Here is a 17153-nt window from a genome sequence, read left to right on the forward strand (position 1 = left end):
GTACTTAGGACAGCTTAATTTAACAGTGCTGAGACTAGTCATAAAATTTCTTCCCTTTTGAAGATTTCTGTACAAGTAATGTAGCAATTTTTTTGTAAACAATCCACGTGCAATGTAAGCATTTTTGTCAACCTAGGCAGTCTCCTTTAGAAAAAAATGGAAGTCTTCTTTTCTATATCAAAATGTTACAATTGTACGAGATGATGCAAGTGTCTTCCACTGATGAAAGGTTTGAAGAAAACAAAGCAGGTTTGTTGCTCCTGCTTAATCCTCTGGTGAGCAATAGCCCACATTGTATAGCACACACAATTCATCACAGGTGAGGGAAATGGCAACGCTCACTCATAAGAGACATCAGTAAAATCAACGAAGAGGCAAAATTATCCTCCCACTTGAGAACACTACAAGATGTTCAGGTTAGAGTTTATGTACACCCACACAGATCTGTAGGCATCCTTGCATTACGCCTGCAAAATGGCTCTTGGCCTGGGGATAAAAGAACTTATTGTGCATAGCACTGATGTCTGGCACCCCTAATGGATACTAGATTAATCACCAGATATATTACACAGTTGGGGAAAAAAAGATTCACTTCTTAGTCAATATAAAATTAAAACTCTGCAGAAATGTTTACACTGTCTTCACCTGACAATGTTAGTACAGTTCACTTGTTTAAAAATATATCAGTAAACAATTAGTTCTGTACTAGACCTCTTTCCTATTTTATTCCCATGGTTAAGGTTCCTCAACAGAGGTTAAAAGAAATAAACAAGAGATTTTTCTTCCTAGTTAGAAAATACCATGTACAAGCCTGCACATTATTTAGTCTTCATAGATCAGTGGAGCCTGTAACATAGTTTAGACAGATTAGAGAACAAAGAAATAAAATTGAGCATAACTAATTAACTTAAACATATACACCCGAGAATGATGTCATGAAATTTATTTCTCTTGGCTGCCCTAACTGTTCATCTTTCATCAAGCTGTTCAAGGAAATAGAAGCAAGAACTGATGCGTTACTGAGTGAAACATCCAGTACAGCTGAGAGGACCAAAGAAATACCTTGGTTTTCCCAAAGAAGCTATTCTTCCCAAACTCTCCACATTCCTAATGCCCAATAGTAGCTAGTTTCTTTCTGTTGACATTTTTTGTGATTCACTGATGACTTCTCTTGTTTTATACTGAACAATCAGTGGAAATAGAAAAAAATTTACTCTATGAGGAAACTATCTACTGAAAACAAGAGGAATCAGATGAAAGCTTTCAATTAGGTGCTATTGGGTAAGTACAGCAGGAATATTACATGGATTTATTGGTATAAACAGCTGCTCCTGAAACTACATACAATGCATATGTAAACAGCTTCTTTATCTTCCTGTAAACAAAGTTGTAAAATTTTCGAACACCTAACAGCCTGTTAAAACTGTGATGTAATCCTGCTGTGGGCCTCATTCACAGGCAACAGTCAGGAAGGGGAACTGCATATTCCAATGGTCAACAAACAACAAGACTAAAGCAGAACAATCCAACCAAGCTTAGAATACATTATTTGCTTAGCTGAAGAACTTACAAGTCCATGAAGAAAACAGCTACTTTATGCAATATGTAGAAAGTTTTCCTATTTCCAGAATGTAAAGAAAACAATTATCTACATCCTCCTCCTTCAATTCATGCTAAAGCTTAACTCTTATTTCATTACAAGTATTAATACTCGTTCAGGTTCTCTCAATACCTTAAAAACACACAGAGCCTTAAATATGTTATCACAGAGGAATTACCACCATATCTAATTGGGCCAGTGATGGGTCTGTCCTGGAGCCAGCTGGCATTGGCTGTCAGACATGGGGGAAGCTGCTAACAACTTCTCACAGAAGCCACCCTTGTAGCCTCTCCCACCTCCAAAACGTGGCTGTGCAAATGCACCTCATCTGCAAATCATCCTGAGGGGCTACATACAGACCTGACCTGTGAGTAACCCCACACTAATGGCATATTGCCCTAAGAGGAAGTCACCTCTCACAGCTAAATGATCTCTCTCCACAGGAGAGAAACACATGATTATCCAAGGAATGTACAAGCATCACAGGATCATAGGATAATCCAGTTTAGACTTGAGAAATTCCTAGTCCAGTTTCCTGCTCAAAGCTTGAAGTAGCATTACATTAATAGTCCTGCATGACTTGGGAGACACTTCAACCCCCTTGGGGCATACATAATGCAGGAAGATCTTCGAGAGCATCAGTGACAACTTCCTGTTCCAAGTTACAGAAAAAAACAATAAGGAGAGATGCTCTGCTCACACTCACAGAAAAAGGAAGACTCTGTGAAGGCAGAAGACAGCCTTGTCTGCAGTCACCGTGGTAGGAGGGATCAGTATTATGAAGGGATTGAAGGAGGACAAAATGCAAGATCACAGTTCTAGAGTTCAGATGAACAGATTTGGGATTCTTCATGTATCTGCTTGCAAGAGTCCCATTGGATAAAGGCCCTGGAGAGAAGAGGGACTCAAGAAAGCTGAGTAATATTAAAGGATCACCTCCAAGTTCCACAACAGTCCATCTCAACAAGGAGGAAGATGTTCAAAAATGCCGGGAGGCCTGCATGGATGACATGTTGCTGCTGACCAAATTAAAACATAAAAAGAAAACATAGAAAGGTGGAAGCAGGACAGGTAATCTGGGAGGTATATAGCCTAAGTCCAAGCATGCAGACAAAGGAAAGCCAAAGTCCAATTAGAATTGAATCTGATGAGACAGAGGAAACAACAGGAAGACTACAGAAAATGGACACCCATGAAATAGGTGCCCTATTGTGTGAGATAGGGCCCCAATGATACAGAATGTGGAAATGGATAAAGTATTGAATGGCTTCTTTGCCTCAGTCTTCACTACCAAACTAAACCTTCAGGAATCCCAGGTCCCAGAAGCAGGGTGAAACCCTGGAGAAAGGAAAACCTATCCTGGGTGGAAGAAGATCAGATTAGAGAATACTTAAGCAAAACTGTCACATATAGACCCATGGGATCTGACAGGACGCACCCTGCAGGTGCCAATGGAGTTGGCTGATGTCATTGTGAAGTCACTCAATAGTCTTTGAACGGTAGTGATAATTGGGAGTCCCAGTTTGAAGTCCCAGCAAATCTCACTCCTGTCTTCAAGAATACCCAGGGAACTACAGACAAGCCAGCCTCACATCAGTTCTTGGGGAAGAGATAAATAAATGAATCATGAAAAGAATTTCAAGGGACATTAAGGACAAGAAAACCATCAAAAGTAATCATCATGGATTCACCAACAGGAAGCCATGCTCAACCAATTTGATACGTCTGCAATGAAATGGCAGCTTGGCTGACAGGGGTAGCAGTGGATATTGCCTACCAGGACTTCAGTTAGGCTGCCATCTCAGGCATTTTTCTTGATATCCAGTCTAAATTTTTTGTTTCAATTTATATCTATCACCATTCATCCTCTTACCAAGCATCACCTTGATGGAGAAGAGACACTGCCCCATTGACATTGGAGACTACTGGCAAGTGCTCCTGAAGCAATTTCCTTTATCTGGCAGAAACAACCCAGCTCCATCAGCCTCTCCTCACACAGCAAGTGCTCCAGCTACCCCCATCATGATGGTCCTCCTCTAATTTCCTCCAATTTAATGATGTCTTCCTTGAACTGGGGGGCTTTAAACTAGACACAGTACCCCAGATGTGGCCTCACATATGCTAAACAGAGTTGGTTGGTTCCTTGTCTGTACTGAGTCCTATTTAGTTTATGTCATAGAAATATTATCTTTTTTCCTATTTTTCTGTTTGTATAAGCCCTTTTGAGCTCAATTATCAACTTATTTAGCACAATTTTCTTGTTCCTCTCAAAAATAATTCACAGGTTGTGAAATCTTAAGAGGTCACAGTTCAAATGAGCATATATTCTCTTTAAGGTAAACTTGTCAAGTGTCACATTTCTTATGGGTATACAAGTTTATTCTTGAAGGACATGGGCTATGGTATGGCCTCTGGAGAGCCATGTAAGAAAGCCTGCAGTGCTGCGCACACGTCAGACTAGAGCAACTCAGGCTTTCAAAGACTAAGGCAAGACTAGTTCCAGAGTCTAAAAGGATTTCCAGTCATGGGCAGACTGTAAACCAGGCTGCATGTTGTAAACAGGTCTCAGCTCCCAGGAACAGTTTATGCATGCAATTCTGTTGTCACATTCAGTTTGTAAAGTAAAATTTTAACTGCAGGCAAAAATCCCACTCAGTAACCACACAACCACTGCTTGCTCCTCTAAGACATTACCATAATTTGCCTGTTCCTGTAGGAGAGCTTCATGTCCATAGAGAAAACAAAACAAAAATGCATGTTGTATTGAAACTGTGTTTTCTACACAGAATCTAAACTGGCAAGCAAATAAATACATACCTTCTCCTCATTAACAGTATTTGGATTACTATACAACGAGTACTTTGCAAGCCATGAAACAGAACAGTGTTTTTCCGCCAATTGTCTTTTGTGCCAAAACTGTATCAGAAATAAATCTGAAGTCCTGAGAGAAGAGAGCTATACTGCCTTCCTCACTCATGTGGCCATGGCATTCTCAGCTAAGAAAAAACACAGTGTTCAAATGTTATGTCCAGTAAGGAAAGAAATGTTTCATGAAACCCCAGTCCTTCCTTTACCATTGACTGAGCTTAAAGCAACAAAATGGTAGTGTAAGACAAAAGGAGACCAACTATACAGTTTGAACTTTACAGACTTTATTGTTTTCCAGCTCAAAATATGATGTAAATAAGAATGCTTTTCCAGTGAAAACATCTTGCAATAAGATGTTCTATTGGATAACTACACAGAAAGTTATAAAGTAGGAGAGAGAAGTACTGATTAAGAGCAGCAAGGCTAAAAATGTAACACTGTAGTCCCTTTATAGTATGGAATACTATACCACAGAGTTCTGAGGCCTTCATTGGACATTAACAATAGGGATGAGGAAAAAAAAGATAAAATACCCCAAGGCTACAATCTGATATAATTAAGACTGTAGGAACATGATAAGGAAAACAGAGTTACTGAGGTTGTACGGTGGTGTCTATGAGCAGTAAGAACTGTCAGAACCAGGAGGGAAGCCCAACACACATACTTGTGAGCTCTTGACTCTTCCTGTTGCCAAATTGATAAAATGAGGTAAGCATGAGGTAAGTAAAGGATGCTAACACGCAGAATAACAATGCCTGCAATCTCCAGCCCCATGAAGCTTCATTTCCAAAATGTTACATTAGCTTCTATGCTCATTAGATTTTACAATGGCAAAAAAGCAGCAGAGAGTAACTAATCTGCAATAAATGTGTCATAAAATGAAAAAGTTTAATGTGCTTCTAGAGAAGACTGTGAAAAGTTATTTAAATTACCAGGAGATCAAAAAGGCTTACTTGTCAGCAACTCGGAAGTTGACTGTATGGCCTTCATGAGTTCTTTCTGGGCAAAAATATCATTCTCTGCTGTGTTTTGCTTTTCTTTGAGGTCTGTACGTAGGGAATAGATTTTATATTTTCAGTATCCCTGCCAATCTGTTTCTCTAAGAAGAGAACATTTAACTTGGTTTCAGCAACAGCTGTATTCTGCAGATAAGCAAGGGGGGATGATCAAGGATGTCTGTGGTTGTTGGTAAGCCACTTTACTGTAAGCCTCCGGCTGGTGCCTTTTACCACCGCTTAAAGACATTAGCGTCAGTAGCAACATCCTCAGGCCAATCAGTGGATCATTACCCCAAATGCAGTACCAATTTTAAATTTTAATATTAAGGGTAATTTGTTCCATGCTGCTAATTCTTAATGCAGCTAATAAGATTTTACTTTTCAGCTGTATTCATGCCTTCAATTAATGCCAGTAATCTTCTGTTTGCAGAACTAAGTTTCACTCTCTTCAGCAGGAGAAACAGTCACCTCCTGTCTAGTGGCATTGATACACACTGCAACTCACCCTACCCAAATGATCAGTCACTGGCAGCTATGACTTGCAATTACAACATGTTCAAAAGGGTAACTATCACACAGTTTCCAAAAGGGAAAGGGATATACAGTATTTCACAGAGGTTTAAGTAATTTCAAAGCTTCTATCGTCATGGTTGTGCCTACTTCAATTTTTTTCTGCATGTCTTCCTGTTCAGTGTGTTCCCGAACACACTGTAGATGCAGATGGATGGTGATGCATGCATAGAACGAAAAATCCTAAAGTTTTATCCCATGCATTAAGCTCTATGTCAACATAAATGCATGGGGTTTTGAGACTTTGTATCTTATGATTTGATTTCTTACCAGTAATTGGTCTTCCACACATGATAAAGATTAGGAATTCTATTTAACTGTGTGCCAAATACTTGTGGAAGCAATTACCTAAATCTCCTTCTTTTTTTTTCTTTTTTTTTTTTTTTTTCCCTGCAAAGAAACAGTTAGATTTTCTTTCATGTGAAAAATCATTCTCCAATTCTGAAACTGGGGTAAGTATATACAATAAAATACAAACTATTAAAGCCATCTATGCCTTATTACACATCAGTAAAAAAAAATAGAGAATCTTGAAAGATCTTAGGAGCACTAATCACTTCACCCAAGCTAAGAATGCTTTCAGATATATGTACTACTCCAAAAATACCTTGTTAAGATAGAAATAAGGAATGTATTTGTGAATTCACATATTATCACTAATATATCATTCTGCTCTAATGTATAATCTCCAGATTCTGAATTCAAATGTTTCTAAATTCATCAAAGTCTAAATATTTACCAGAAGAGGTAAACAGATTTTATGTATAAATCAAAACATTGCTTCACATATTTACTACTTCTTCTTCAAACACATTCCTTTCTTAAGGACACTGTTGGGAGGATAGAACTCATCTAATGCCAGATAGCTAAAAATATGATGGTAAACTATTCACCCCACAGTCCTTCTACAGCCAATGGAACATGTTAATTTCTGTGACCTATCTTAGGAACCTGTAACTTGGAAAAGATGAATCTTACTCATGAATTATCAGACACAAATTACAGATTCTGAATTTTGGTGAAAATACCCTAATTAGAAGCAGTATCTTTAGACTGGCTACAGGCTTTTTTACTTTAATGTTAACACAAGATTTTGCTGTATTTTGTAACTTTACTGTGTATCAGTAGATTTTATCTCCCCACCTTCTCCAAATCCTAAACTTTTTGTCAGATCCATCTCACACAAACCTCCACATTAATATTTTGTCTACAAAACCATCATTATGTTAAATCTTGCTTTATATCAGAAAAGAAATCTGCTATCATGAAATATTCCAGCCCACAGCAATGGCAAAAAAAAGATTGAAAAACTTTTCATAACTGCAGCAGCTTTTCTGAAAAGGCACAATATCTAATTATTTTTGAACTCTGCATTTGTAGGCAGACAAAATTAAAAGACTTCTTCAAAATCTGCTTGTCTAAGTGAATCTGAAATATTTCTGACTGAATTAATGTGAATGACCATGCATAGAAAGAATATTAATTTTTGAAATTAAAACTGGACTATCAGAAATTATTTCTGAGATAACTGAAGACTGAGTTGAAATAAGAATTTTGTCATTAGCTAAAACATACCCCTAGCATATGTTCTCTTTGATGTGTCTTATGTATTTTGCCACATTCTCAGTTCCACTCCCAGAGATTTTAATTATCACTGCTTAGTATACTTCAGCCAAGATGTTCCAATGCTGATACAAACGTTCATTAGTTTGCTCTTGTACTCAGGACCCTTTCCTTACACCTCTGCAGATTTATCATGATAGCTGCAGTGACCAAAATATCACAAAGCTGGAAATGTTTAAAATTATTTATGGAAATTAACTGGAAATGTTTAAGATGGCAGAACTGATTACAACTGCAACCACCTGCACTGTTTTTATTTATGGCTTCAGCATTATTCTTCATGAAACAAAGAAATGTTACATGCCTTTGATTATGGCTTTCCTTTTCCTTTTGTGACAAAAGCTTGTTTACAGGGCATATAGTATATCAACAGATATCTCTCAAAAAACACTGGTGAAGCCACAGGAAAAATTCAACATTAAAGTGCCTTACTTTATCCACACAGTTTGGATGGCATTTTTCTTTGCATTGTTTTATTCATTCAGTTGGAGATGAAAGGAGAGAATGTTACAAATTAATTTGTTCTTATGCATTCTGTGCATCAAAATCAATGGCTCGCTTTTCTGTTAAGCATAAAGAGGTAATATTTGTCTTATTACCCATTAAAAATAATTTTGTTCTTCACTTTGAGAATAAGCAGAGCTCCTATCCAATCCATATGATAAATATTAACATCATCCTAAGCACCAAGTAAAAAGGCATTACATCATGTATTTTTTCAATTACGGTCTAAGAGAAGTGCCAGTGTTGCAGTCCAACAAATTCTGGGGTTCTGGTATTACTACTTGCTGTCTGAAGAATATAACTTGTTTTCAATAGTTTACTATTTCAAATTATTCTTTTCAAAGTTTACAAGCTCAAGTCATTTCTACAGTTACAAATATAAATGCTTATTTGCAGAACATCGTCGTCACATGGGAAGTATCAGCTGAAGGTATTATTGAGAAACATCCATTAAAAAGAGTAACATTTAATATATTTTAGCAAGGTCTCTTGAAGATACAGGGTTTTCTGTTTAACTGATATGTGATGAGCAATAAATTATTTATTTAAACTGCCCTACTTATTTCTGTTTTGATTTTTTTTTCAGTTAAATCTGCCTACTTATAATGCACTTATTAGTCTAACAACTTCATTGTGAAGCATTAAGCTTTTAAAGCCTTTTTTTTTTCTTCAAAGAAATGAATTAGACTGTATTAGGATAAAGATTATAGTCATAACAGTTATAAATCAAATTCCCACAGCTAACACAGCTAATTAGTTAGATTAGCAAGGAGTCTTGCACAAAACAAGGGATATACAAATATAAAATATCCATTAAAAACAGATGAATATGAGAAGCCAATTGTTGTGGGGAGTTTTGTTATTTAAATGATCATAAAAAAGACTAACTGCAATCAGGCAGACAACATAACCTCAGCAACAGTGAGACCAGAAGACAAGATACACTAAGAAGAGAACAAGCCAGAGGAAGTTTTTAAATAACATTTTCAAATTAATGAGATGTGAAGAATATTTAGAGATATATCTAAGATCAACTCTGAGCTACCAGATACTATTTACTAAGTAAAGATCTAAGAAAAAAAGTCAAAGAAAATGCATGTCTTTAAAACTGGGACACAACAGAAAACTGAGAGTTGCAGAAAGATACCCTTATTTGAGATTTTGGAGAAAAGTTATCCAAAGGGAGAGTATAAAGAAGACATAGTCAAGCTCCTTTCCTTTTGGTTGTGGCAAGACAAGAAGCAATGGGCACAAACTGAAGATTTCCTCTGAACAGCAGAAAACATCTTTTCACTTTGCCAAGCACTGGCATGAGTTTCACAGAGAGATGGTGGAGTCTCCAGCCTTGGGGATATTCAAAAGCCATCTAGACACGATCCTGGGCACTCAGCACCAGACGACCTTTAGAAGTCCCTTTCAAGCTCAGCCCTTCTTTTTTTCCATGAGAATAAAAAGAAATAAAGGAAACAAAATATTGAAGCTTAAAAGATATTAAAATTATATACAATAGTCAAAGTAGTTTTGTCAAGAATAAACTGTGTCAAAGTAGTCTTCCTATAAAGGATAACAGGAGAGACAGTAGAGATTATAAGGATTTCTGCTCAGAATTTTGAAACTAAAGCTGCAATTCAAGAAAATACCATCTATAGAAATTGCTTTTAAGATGGGCATTGGAAAAGCTGACCAGGGTAGTTTATTGTCAAACTAGGAGACAATGCGCAGCGGAACTCACCAGGGTTTTGTTTCTGATCTTGGTCTAATCAATATTTATTTGTCTTAATATGCAATCAATGCAATTATTAAAATACAATTTAAATCTGTAGACTACCACAGGTAAAGCTGTAGGCATTGTGCAACACTGTAAATCTGAAAACTGCAAAGTCATCAGAAAAAACAGAAAAAATTCAACAAGTCCAAGGTACTAGAAGGAATAAGCAACTAATAAAGGTTGAAGCCACCACTACAAAAGACAGTTGCTTAAATGCAAAACAGCAGTTCTGCGAAGACGGGCATAAGATTTGCAGTGGGTCACGTGGTGAATTTGAAGTAAACTGCTACAGCATATGGAATAATCACACTGCTGAGGGTATCATAATCTCTGTGGAGGGCATATAACTTAATCCCCGGGGCTACTGGAGTGTTAGCTAACACAACTAGTTCACTTTTGTGAACATTTATAAACATGAGGATTTCACCTTCAGAGGATTAAGCGAATACTAAGGAATATTACAATATGAGGAAATATGACTAATGAGAGGGCTAACACAAATGGGATCTTTCTTTTCAGAAAAAAAGTGATGAGACAAAACAGCAGCCTTCAATACCTAATAGATTGCCAAAATGAAGAAAAACCAAAAATTCCTACTATTAGCTGTATTACAAATACAACAAAGCAGAACGATCTTAAGTTTCCAAACGGTAAATTCATTTGGACATGAGAAAACCTGTTTTTAACTGCAAGGATAAGGAAGAACTGGAACAGATCATGTGGAGAGCTCGTTGAATTTCCTTAACTACAACTGCACACACACAGGTTAGCCAGAAACCTATAAAGTCAATTTAGGTAGGGCTCCCGTGAGACCTCTCAGATCCCTTCCATGATTCTTTTGATTAAGTCTTCCTAGTATGACTCATAAAAGTTACTCCAAAGTTTTTTCACTGTCAGTACTTCTGTCTGAATTTAGCTGAAAGATAAGTAAAAGGAGGAGATGCACTCTAATGTAAAACTGAGTGAAAGTCAAAGAACATTTCAGCAAGGGAAAAGTGACTGCTTAATGGGTGAATTAAAATCATTATCATTCCCTGAGTGGGGAGACTATTGAGATATAAATCTTTTATTTGCCTTCAAAAGCCAGAATTATTAACTTCTAGATTTTTTCTCAGTAGGACATTAACAGAAGTGGTATCTCCAAAAACCAGACTTTCTCCTTCACAGACAATTCAGAGCCTGGTTGGCTAATATTGTCTCATACCATTAAGATATATGTACGTTTCCTCCAAGCCAACTAGATGACGAAATTTCATCCTGAAAGAAGATGTTTCTTACTGGCTTCATGGATTAGATGCTTTTGTACTTTCATTGGACAGATCTAAACTGAATTTGTAACGCTAGGGTTGATGAAAAGGCATGATGTCTCTATCTACATTTTCCAAAACTCAATCTACTCTCTAAATACATCTTTCATTTGTAAGCTCATACACAGGCATGTCTAGATTAAATCATCTAGATGAAAACAGAAAAGCTCACACATTCTATGTAGTTCAAGAGAAGCTGTCATTAAAAAAAACCAAAAACCAAAACCAAACCAAACAAACAAAAAACCAAACCAAGTCAACCAAACCAACCAAACAAAAAACCCAACAAAAAACAACCTAAAACCCAACCACATTAGCCTACATCATCTTCTGAAACAGTCTGGACTGCAACCACGTGAAGCAAGGCTCAGAGGTTAATATGCAGCCAGTGCCTAAATGATAACCAACAAGCAGTTTGTAGGCAGGGGGTACAGGAGGAGTGCTAATTATGGATCAAAAGACTATATTTATATACATTCTTTAGGTTATTGTTGAAAGCAATGCTTTACATTCTACCTAGAAAGTTAAAGGTATCATTTATGATAGTGTCTAGCATTTCAGTGGGTCATTGTTTTTAGAACTATTTTTTGTAACCTTAATTCACTACTGAGTTGCACAAACTTAGCTGATATTAGACAAATCCAGTTTGAGTTGATCTTCTTCCATGAAATGAAAGCCATTACTATGATCGATAAAGTTTGCTAACCCTTAAAATGCAGTCGACATTTTGTAGGGGTGCTTCATTTTTTAATTCTTTGATCCATATAATTTGTTAATCTGCAAGGTGGTGACCAAGAAATATCTCAATCTCCACCATTAATTTGAAAGAAATTCGAATGTAGAACCCTATCAATTTCCAATTTTTTAAGCAAAGTTGATGTCCTACTAAGTAACTGAAGAGGGCTGTCATGTGAATTGACAAAATATTGGGCTGCTTTTGAAGTTGTGTAGCAAGTATGAAAGATTAACAAATAATTAATAAGTTCTGTCATGTTATTCTTTGTGAATTCCCCACAATTTTCTCAGATTTGTTTTTTTATTTAAAGTTACTTCTTTAAAACATTGATTTAAAATTTTGAGACTATTCCATATTTAAGAGTGTTCTTAGTCTTGGAAAGGATGCAACACTGTGAAGCTGTTTCTGAACAGATAAAGAACAATTATCATTACAGACCTAGTGCTAACTTATCTATAAATATTCTCAAAGGGCTACCTAATTTTCTTTGAAAACTCATCAAAATGTACTTTTTTTACAGGAATATTAAAAAAAAACCCAAACAAATACTGAAAATTCCTAACACAGTTGAACTCAAAAGTTAAATTAAAAAACAAGGTTATTCACAGGACCTACTCATACCTTCCTCTAGATATTCTAAGAGAGATTATGACTTCTTATCACCTATATACGGAGAACAGTGTTGCTCAAAGCCACAAAATACTGAAACAGACAACAATGCCAATGATAAAATACAATCTCTAGAATTCCTGACTTCCATTCTTCCAGTATCTGTAACACAAGAATCTCTTCAAGAACATTATAAATCCATTTCAAACCCAAAATGTAGAAATACTGAAGACAACATATCCTTGCCTTAACTTTCCAATTTGCTTCTAACCTCCCCATGGTTTCGTGTGTCAGTCCCAGCCTCCCATATGTCTGTTCCTCCCACAAAAATGCCTCTACACTTTCTCTGACACCAACGTCTATGAATAGAAAGCTCTGTCTGAGGCAACCTGAACAAGGCAGCTTCCCTCTCTGTATGAGCCCCCGATGATTTTATTATTTAGCTATTGCAATTGAGATGATGTAACACAATGCATAACAAACAGATGGGCAAGAGATATAAAGCGTGGCAAGGCCTAAACTGGAAAACATCACTGCCAGAATTGTTGTTGGGCTTGCAGCTGCTGACATTGCTCCTGGGATGTGTGCACACTGAGGATTTGCTGGCAGCTGCATTGCTGGCTGAGATTTGCAGCATGTGGTTCTACTTAGGTGCCACAAGCTGGGCTTTGTTTGCTTACTCCACATTAACATGTGCCTGCATGCAAACCTGTGGAGATAAAAGCTAATTCTGGATGCCAAAACTCTGTTGTGTAGATCAGGCAAGTTTTCCTGTGCTGAAAGAATGTGATGAACATTTTTTGATGGGGGATTTTTTGATGAGGCAGGTTTACTCTGCAAACAGCACCAACCTAGCTTTGTAACAATGGAGCTCAGAAGGGTAAATCAGCGTATCTTAACTTCTGTGCTCCTGCAACAGGCTGCTCGACTGTCTGAGAGGGTTTATTTAAACCTCACTTGGGCATCTCAAATATGAACAGGCATTCTGTGAAGGTATGGAAAAAAAAAAAAAAAAAGGCAGCCCCTGGAAAATTTCTCTCCTAATTATAACTCCATGCTATCTTTATGTGACAGAAGGTACAGTGCATTGAACACAGAAAAGCAGAGGACTTAGAAACACTTCTTTGAGGGACAGAAAATTAAAAATGAAGAAACACTGGGAAAAGGATACAACTGTTACAAGCCAATGCAAATTCAGTGATAAAACACCAGAGAACAGAGTAAATCAAACCCTCAAGTACTCTGATTGTTCAGCCTCAACTCATCACTCTGTAGACCATGAGTAGGCAATGGCATTTCCACTGCAGTTATGGACTAAAGCCAGGAGCAAGAAACACTTGATGGACTGAGCTGTACAAATTAAGTGATCAACAGGAACAGCTGAAGAAGGGCAATAAGATTCCAGTTGCCTGAACTGCTTCGAGTAAGCAGCATCTTTTAAAGTCACCAGTCACGTGAGAAAATTGTCTAACTGTTTGAAGAGGATCTCCTTCCCCTAATACTCACATCTGATGAAACCAAATATCTGCTTTTTCACAACATATAAACTAAACAATCTGTGCACCTCTCACAGGTGAGAGGAATACGGTGCAAACAGTAGAGTCTGAAATTAAGTATTGTAAATCTGAGATATTTACAGATACAAAAGTAATAGATATGGATGCAGAAATAACATTTCAGATGGGTCAAAACCATTATGGGGAGAGAAGGCATTTTCAGAGGAGCATGAATACTGAATTAACACCTTATTTCTAGCAGAGTAAGATCCATAAAATATATAATAGCCAGATTAACATCTGGGCTGCTTTGAAACAGAAAATGTAAACAAGTATTTTTATTTGCTTCATTTTTTGTTCCATTCTTTAACTAAAAATGAGTATTTTTATAGGGTAAATATGACTTTAAAATCAGAAACAGGTAATAGAGGTGCTCGGCATCTATCCCTTAAAACCTGACTATTCTAACAAGCTTGCAAATTACATACTGGTACATAACAAGATAACATAGTTGAACTACACCATTGTTATCTGCAAAACTGGTCCATTTTCAGTTACTACTTTGCTGTCAGAAGACATGAAAGGAATAGATTGATGAGGCAGGAGGATATCTTGATCCATATATTTTTTATTGATGCAAAAGATATTTTTTTTCTGGCTATTGATGCAAGGATGATGGAAAAATTTACACAGACGCTCCCAAAACAAATCAGAGACTTCAAGGCAGAAGACATCATCAGCCACAGTTCCTACTCACAGGCACCTCATCAATGATTTAATATGACAGAGGGGACTGCAGCTTCATTATCTGGTGATATTTTATTTATTCATATTTAATTAATGCATATCATAACAATTTGGAATTTGACTGCATTGCAGAAGACAAGGGAAGGAATGAAGCTGTTCTACTGCCTGTACTAACACATCTGCTTCACAGACCTACAGGGATTCACTCAGCCACAATATATAACACAAGTGAAAAAAACTTACATTCTACAAATGAGTTACAAATTCTCCATATTAAAACTGGGTGAAATAAACAAAGATGTCTTCAAAATTCATGTAGTGGACATGAAGAAATCTATTTATCTTCATTATAGGCTGAAAGTGTTTGGGTAAAAGTCCCCAATTTAGGTGAACCATGAGGAGAAAAAAAATGATGGCAGAAGAAGAAGAAAAAAAGTAACATGACAAATTAGCAGAACCAAACCTCTCCCCCAGTGGGAGGGAGAGGTGAAGGCCAAAGGGTAGATTAATCTTGCTATATCATATGGTCTTGATCTTAAAAATTTCTCTGCGTGTTTAGCAGAAATCACACACACAATGGGGAGACTTTGAAAAGATCAGGAGCCAGAGCGGATTAAGATGAAATGGGGCCAGATCCAAAAAGCTGTCAACCTCCCACCCTTTCCTGGAGACTCCCATGTGGGCAGGAGATTGTTTCATGGCTCCACGGTGCTGGTCTGTGCTAAACTCGTTGATGAGTGCTCTTGCTCCCCATGCCTCTAACAGAGAAGGACTTTTGACTTCTCACAGCAGTATAAGCCACAGCTGCGGACACAGGTCTTAGTAACCCCTCCTACTTTGTGGCCCCAAATTGATGTGCAGAACCTGGCTGATCCAACCTCACCAAAAAAACTGGATCCATGCCTAGGCAAAATAGAAATAGTATTTTTAAAAAGCAAAATAAATGAGAAAATTTGTTATGCCTGTTTTAAAACAGAAATTTAAAGGGAGAAAAAGGGCTCAAGCACATGACCAGGTTACTGCAGTTTACCCAGTTGCTGAGTGTCAGCTGAGTCAGAGCCATGATCTGCATATATGCATAGTAAAAGTGACTTAATGCAACATGGCTTAGCTGAGCCTACAATAGAAGATTTAATTATGTGTACATGCACAATTTATACATCTGAGCTGATATGTGATTACTTTTCAAGCTACTGAAATTGCTTGTATAAGCAAACCTTAAAGTCAACCAAGCAAATAATTTAGACTTTTAAAAAAGGAGCTTAAAGAGTTATAATTTAATCTATTTATTTAACCACTTGATGACAAAAAATTAAGAACCCCTAAAATGTATAAACACTCTTTTAACTATTTTAACTATTTTTCTGAAAACTCAAATGCATCAGCATGGAAAGTTGTTTTACCAATCAGAACAGCTAGGTGCAAAAACACATGTTCATTCACATAAATCTAACAGCAGTGTTTTCACTCTTTTTTAAGATAAAAGATAATTTGTTCCATGATTTACAATCTCACTGACTTCCCATATTGAATCAGGCAGCTGAAACAATCCCTATCATCCTGTAAATTATTATAAATGTGGTAGCACACACACATGCACTGACTGTTACATTTTATTTGAATTCATGGTGGGTGAGTATAACACAGTACTTTTATGAGAAAGGGTCATACATCCACTAAAGACAAACTATTACAAACATCCACTCAGAACTTCCACACAAAGCATGCCAGACACACAGAGATACATATTTCCCAGTTTTACACTGGCACAGCTACTTCGATCTGCAACTTGAGAGAAACCTTGTGTGAATCAGATGCTGTGTTCCCCATTCCTCATTATGAAGAGCAACTCAAGAGATGCTTTTATAGCTGTTGCAGTACATGTCTACTTCAGTTTCTCCTTTCTTAATCTTGCTATTTTTTTCTCGATTTCCTGATTAAACTTATATTTGTTTGCTCTTTCAATATTACCCTATAAATGTCTACCAATCAAGTTACGACTCAATGAACTAGGCAGAACTCTTTCTTCTTCCCCATAAACTTTCCCTGCTACCACAACTTTATGCTGGTTCCCCTCTAATATTTAGATGTGCTTGAATGAAATGCATTGGCTTGTACCTAATGCAACGCACATGTTTATGGAACACAGCGTGCACTACTCTATTTTCAAAAAACATAACAAAAGAACAGCCATTTATGGAAGTTTTACTGTTTCTGACTTCCTCTTCACCCCCACCCCTTCCCAGAGTCCAACTGGAATATCTGGGTGTACTGGATTAAATAATGGAATTTCTGTTTGAAGAAAATTCACAGGAAACGCTTAACTT

The 17153-nt window shown here is 36.9% G+C and overlaps 1 protein-coding gene across 4 annotated transcripts in view; it reads right to left on the reverse strand.

Moving 5' to 3' along the window:
• Positions 1-17153, reverse strand: part of DCLK1 (doublecortin like kinase 1) — a 231680-nt gene that overhangs the window by 77418 nt on the left and 137109 nt on the right. The gene's annotated exons all lie outside the window — the stretch shown is intronic.

Source organism: Sylvia atricapilla, chromosome 2 (genome assembly GCF_009819655.1).
Source record: "Sylvia atricapilla isolate bSylAtr1 chromosome 2, bSylAtr1.pri, whole genome shotgun sequence".
Lineage (NCBI taxonomy): Eukaryota > Metazoa > Chordata > Aves > Passeriformes > Sylviidae > Sylvia > Sylvia atricapilla.